The sequence below is a fragment of the Panthera onca genome, chromosome A1, assembly GCF_046562875.1.
Source record: "Panthera onca isolate mPanOnc1 chromosome A1, mPanOnc1 haplotype 2, whole genome shotgun sequence".
NCBI lineage: Eukaryota > Metazoa > Chordata > Mammalia > Carnivora > Felidae > Panthera > Panthera onca.
Window position 1 is genome coordinate 157,540,468 of NC_138339.1, and position 6,000 is coordinate 157,546,467.

Consider the following 6,000-nt stretch of genomic DNA (forward strand, 5'->3'; position numbering starts at 1 on the left):
TCTTCTCCTCCACCCTGTTGCTTTTTCAAGCTCAGATCTCCCTGTTTTCCATTGAGGCCCATTGTCTCAGATCCATTTCCTCTTCTTTTAACTAGGAAGTCTGACCAAATTCTTGTCATTCTGGGATATGCTGGGCCACAGGGACCCTCAAAAATGGCCTCCCAGTACTCTGTTGACAAAGATAAGCCCGGGACATTTCAAGGAGCCCAGCAGGAATGCTTGTGTGTATTCAGGGTCAGACGTATCAGGAGGGAGCTATCCTCACTTCTGGGCCAAAAGAAACATGGAGCTAGACAATTCATTCTCACATTTATTTCCATTCTCAGCTGAAATGAAAAACTTTGGCCCTGAGTGTACCCATTCCAATTCCCTGGATGTATGGGTCCCAAGTAAGGCGAATGAGGCTGTCCCCCACATAGCGAGTGCCCAGCCAGTCCCAAGGAGCTCTGACTCTGCTCTGTGCTAACCAAGAGCAATCAGTTGCTGGTATCCCAAAGGAAAGGTTGCTTTCTTGGGAGTATTGGTGTTTGTGGCTGGGTGATGAGGGAATGATGGTTAACCATCTTCTCTCCCTCCCTGACTGTTAAAGAAGCTGTCACTCTGAAGAGCAGTGGGTTCACCTATGGGCAGTATTCTTGAGGATCCGCTTAGCACTGAAAGAGACCAATCAAGAATACTGCACCACAGACCAGCTGAAAACACTTGAGCACAAACCCACTACCTTTGAATCACTGCTGTCTTTATCCACTGATAGGATGGGAAAGGAAACCAGTGAACTCGCAAAGCTTTCCTTGTCTCTCTCGAGTAACAATACAGGCATCTTTCCATGAGGGCTCCCACTGTAAACTGTGGAGGTTTCCCTCTGCCCTAGTCCACATGTGTTTCTTTTTGCGGAGACAGTCAGCTAGCCAGGAGATTGTACTAGTCATTTCATCCTCAGACTGATCACATTCTCATCTCTCATAGGAACCCTGTCCCTCTGTGTATCTATTTCCACTCCTTTCCTCTCTTTGTGTTTATTTTTATTTTTGAGAGAAAGGGAGGGCATGAGAGTTTGTGTGCATGTGGTGAGGGGTTGAGAGGGAGGGACAGATGACTGCAAGCAGGCTCCTCCATGCTGACAGGAGAGAACTTGATGTGGGGGGTCCATCTTGCAACCATGAAATCACACCCTTCGTGATAAACTGATGCTTAAGCAACCGAGCCACCCAGGAGCCCCATTCTTTCTTTCTTTTACTTTTTTAAGTATTTATTTAATTTTGAGAGAGAGCGAGAGCGAGAGACCCACGGAAAGAGAGAAAGAGAGAGAGAGAGAAAACAGGGGATGGGTTGAGAAAGAGAGAGAGAGAGAGAATCTGTAGCAGACTTCAGGCCTCAAGCTGTCAGCAGAAACTGTAACACAGGACTCGAACTCACGAACTGTAAGATCATGACCTGAGCTGAAACCAAGAGTCAGAGGCTTAAGCGACTGAGTCATCCAGGTGCCCCTTTTTACTCTTAAAAGTAGAATCAGCCATGGGCAAATCTGGCCCCTGGTTCAGAGCAATTCCCTCTGGTTTTAATTGGTGATTCTGGATGAGTTCTTGGGACCGCAAAATAGGTTGAGCCATAGGAGCCCTGCAATATGCCTTCCAGATCTACATGGACAACATTAGTTGCAGGTCAGTGGAAAGTACCTAGCACAGAACATTTGAGTGTATCTAGGGCCAAAAGTGTTGGGAGGCAGCTGACTTCAGTAGTGAGGCAAAGGCAAATGGAGGGAGATATTTCTCTCTCAGCTTTCTTCCATTCCCATCTAAAATGAAACTTTGGCTGTCCGTAGAGCCATTCCCATCCCATTGCTATTTGCTAAGTAGGACTTGGTTCGCAGACTGGGTGGGCCAGTAGGGCTGTCAATCACACAGTGAGCTGCCAGGGATTGCTGGTGAGTTCTTATACTGCTTCTCTGCTAACCAAGAGTAATTAGTTTCTGACAACCCACAGAGAAGATTGCTTTGCTGTCAGAAAGCACTTAGTGCCTGGCCTCATATTCTGAAGAGCACAGGATCCATGTGAGCAAGGTGTGTTCCAGGACCTAGTCAGTGCAGACAGAGGCTCTTCAAAACCTAATGTGCCACAGAAATGGTTCCAAACACCCCCTGAATCTCTGCTGCCTCTATCCCCTGTAGGGAAGTACAGGAAAAACAGCCAAGGTCAGAAGCTTTCCCTCCCTTTCAGAAGGAAATATGCAGACCTCCTGCAGACTGGGCTTTCAGGAGGTTTCCCTTTAGAGGTTTCCTTTGTCTCTAGCCACAGGAGTTTCTTACTCCTTAGACAGGACCTCGCCAGGAAGTTGTCCTTCCAAGACACTTCATTCTAAACTATGTCCCATTCTCATAGATACTGAAGCACTTTGGCCTTCCTGTTTTCCATTCCAATGAATACTTTTTTTCTGTTTGCAAAGTTGTTTCTCCCTGAGCGCCATTCAGGGCCAGTGTCTCAGAGACATATCCTTTCCTTTAGGTTGGGGAATCTGGCCAAATCCTGATGTCTCTGGCATAATTGGGACACAGGATCCCCTCATTATGTGCCTTTCAGAAGTGTGTAGGCAATGGGGGGCATAGGGCTCTTGAAGGTCCCCAGCAGAGTGTCCCTGAGTAGGCAATGCCAGGGTTTGGGAGGGAGCTGGCCTTACTTCTGTTTGAAGGAGAAACTATGTTAGTTCATTCCAAGCTCTATCCTGATCTTCTCTGTCATATAGAAGCTTGGCCTTCCTTATAGCCCTTCCCATCTAGTTTGTTTTCATAACTAGGTCACCACCAGGTGGAATTGGTCTGTCAGCCACATAACCAACATCCAGAGTTTGCGATGATATACCACGCTGGTCCTGTGTTATCTGAGAGCAATCAGTTCCTTTATCCCGAAGAAGAATGCCCCTCCTGCCCAGAATGAGCACCTGTTGCTTGACTGGCCCAGGCAATCTCTGTGATTGATAGCCAGCTGGCCACCCTCCCCTTCCTGATTGAATTGTGTTGATTGTCTAAGGCAGATGGACGGGACATGCATAGTAGACTGCAGGACAATTCAGCCCAAAAAAGCCTTGGAAGGAATACTGCACTATGACTCGGTTAAAAAACCTACAGCACCCTCAGGAGCACTGTTACCAGGAATCAGTTCCCTGAGGGCTAGGGCATACAAAGGAGCCAAGGTCAGGAGCCATCCTTCTCTTTCTGAAGGAAAAGTGCAAGGCTAGTGCCAGATGGGCACCCAGGTGTAGGCAATGGATGTTTCCCTTTGTCCCTGCCCACAGGTGTTTCTTACTAGAGACAACAGCTTCTCCAGAGCTTGTGCTATTCACATCTTTGCCAGCTTAATTCTGCTCTCCTTTGAATTGGAGCACTTTGGCCCTCCTTTTCCCTGGTTCATTTCCCTCCTTTTCCTCTTTTTTTCCAAACTAGGATCTTGCTGGAGTCCCTTCAGAATCAGTGTCTCAGAACATCATCTGAGTTGCTCCTTTAAACTGGGGACTCTGGCATAGATTGACAACAGGACCTCTTGTAACTTCCCACGAGAACTCTGTTCATAGTGAGAGGACTAAGGCATATAAAGGTGTCAGGTTGGGTATGGGTAGATGTGGGTAGGAGGTCCCAGAGGTTTGTGGATGGGCTGGCCTTACAGATGCAGCAAGGAGAAATGAAAGTAGATATACATGCCCAGCATTACTGCAGTCCCATCTGCAATGTGGATCCTGACCTCCTGTGGAGCCATTCCCACCAAGTTGCTATTTTCTAAGTCCTTGGTCACATTGAGGGACAACTGGGCTTCCACTCACGTCACACAAGCAGAGCCCAAAGATTGGTGCTAAACTCCCACTCTGGTCCTTTGCTATGGGAGAGCAAACAGTAACTTCAAATCAAAGGAAGGATGGCCTTCTTTTTCCTGAGTGCTTGGTGCTTGGCCAGCTCTGGTAAGTGCAGTGAAGGATAGGCATGCCTTCCTTCTGAGTCAAACATGATTCCCGTATGCACACTATGCTTCAGGACCTGGTCAGAACCGAAAGGGCCCTTTCAAGAACTTCTGCATCAGGTCCAGGCTCCAATCACTTGATCACCAGCTAGGTGCAAGGACCCCTTACCTCCAAATCAATGGTGCCTCTATTGCCTGATGGGAAGGACAGGAAAAACCACCTAATCCAGCTTTTCCTGTTTGTTAATGAATAGAAACCTCCTGCAGAATTTCCCTCTTGGGTGTAGCCAATGGAATTTTCCTTTTACACTGGCCCTCAGGGCTTTCTTACTGCCCAGACAGCCAGCCCAACAGGAGATAGAAGTAAGCACTGAATTCTAACTGTAGTCCATTGTCTTCTGCAATGAAGACATTTGGTCCTCAGGGAGCCTGTTTGCATTGTATTGTGCTTCTTTTCAAACTAGGTTCTACCTGGGAGCCATTCAGAACAATAGCCTCAGAAGAATGTACCCTGTTTACACTTGAACTTTCCAGGATCCAGGGGTCTGTGTTAGGTACACAGCCCAGGTCCCAACATTGGTGTGGAGTTCCCGCTCATTTCCTCAGCCAACTGACAGCTCTCACTGTCTGGTACCCCAGAGGAAACCAGGCCCACCATCCAAGGGGGCTTGTCGCTCACTTAGAGTCATTGCAGGGGTTGTAGGCCACTGGCCTCCGTCCCCTGGCTGACAGAGGTGAATTCATCCTGCAGAGTAAATGGTTCATGCATGTCCACTCTGCTCCAGGCCCTGGGATCGTACCAAAGGGACTTTTTTTTTAAATTTTTTCAATATATGAAATTTATTGTCGAATTGGTTTCCATACAACACCCAGTGCTCATCCCAAAAGGTGCCCTCCTCAATACCCATCACCCACCCTCCCCTCCCTCCCACCCCCCATCAACCCTCAGTTTGTTCTCAGTTTCCAACAGTCTCTTATGCTTTGGCTCTCTCCCACTCTAACCTCTTTTTTTTCCTTCCCCTCCCCCATGGGTTTCTGTTAAGTTTCTCAGGATCCACATAAGAGTGAAAACATATGGTGTCTGTCTTTCTCTGTATGGCTTATTTCACTTAGCATCACACTCTCCAGTTCCATCCACGTTGCTACAAAGGGCCATATTTGGTTCTTTCTCATTGCCATGTAGTACTCCATTGTGTATATAAACCACAATTTCTTTATCCATTCATCAGTTGATGGACATTGAGACTCTTTCCATAATTTGGCTATTTGTTGAGAGTGCTGCTATAAACATTGGGGTACAAGTGCCCCTATGCATCAGTACTCCTGTATCCCGTGGGTAAATTCCTAGCAGTGCTATTGCTGGATCATAGGGTAGGTCTATTTTTAATTTTCTGAGGAACCTCCACACTGTTTCCCAGAGTGGCTGCACCAATTTGCATTCCCACTAAAAGTTCAGGAAGGTTCCCGTTTCTCCACATCCTCTCCAGCATCTATAGTCTCCTGATTTGTTCATTTTGGCCACTCTGACTGGCGTGAGGTGATATCTGAGTGTGGTTTTGATTTGTATTTCCCTGATGAGGAGCGACGTTGAGCATCTTTTCATGTGCCTGTTGGCCATCCGGATGTCTTCTTATTTTAAAGTGTCTATTTATGTTTTCTGCCCATTTCTTCACTGGGTTATTTGTTTTTTGAGTGTGGAGTTTGGTGAGCTCTTTATAGATTTTGGATACTAGCCCTTTGTCCGATATGTCATTTGCAAATATCTTTTCCCATTCCGTTGGCTGCCTTTTAGTTTTGTTGGTTGTTTCCTTTGCTCTGCAGAAGCTTTTTATCTTCATAAGGTCCCAGTAGTTCATTTTTGCTTTTAATTCCCTTGCCTTTGGGGATGCGTTGAGTAAGAGATTGCTACAGCTGAGGTCAGAGAGGTCTTTTCCTGCTTTCTCCTCTAGGGTTTTGATGGTTTCCTGTCTCACATTCAGGTCCTTTATCCATTTTGAGTTTATTTTTGTGAATGTTGTGACAAAGTGGTCTAGTTTCAACCTTCTGCATGTTGCT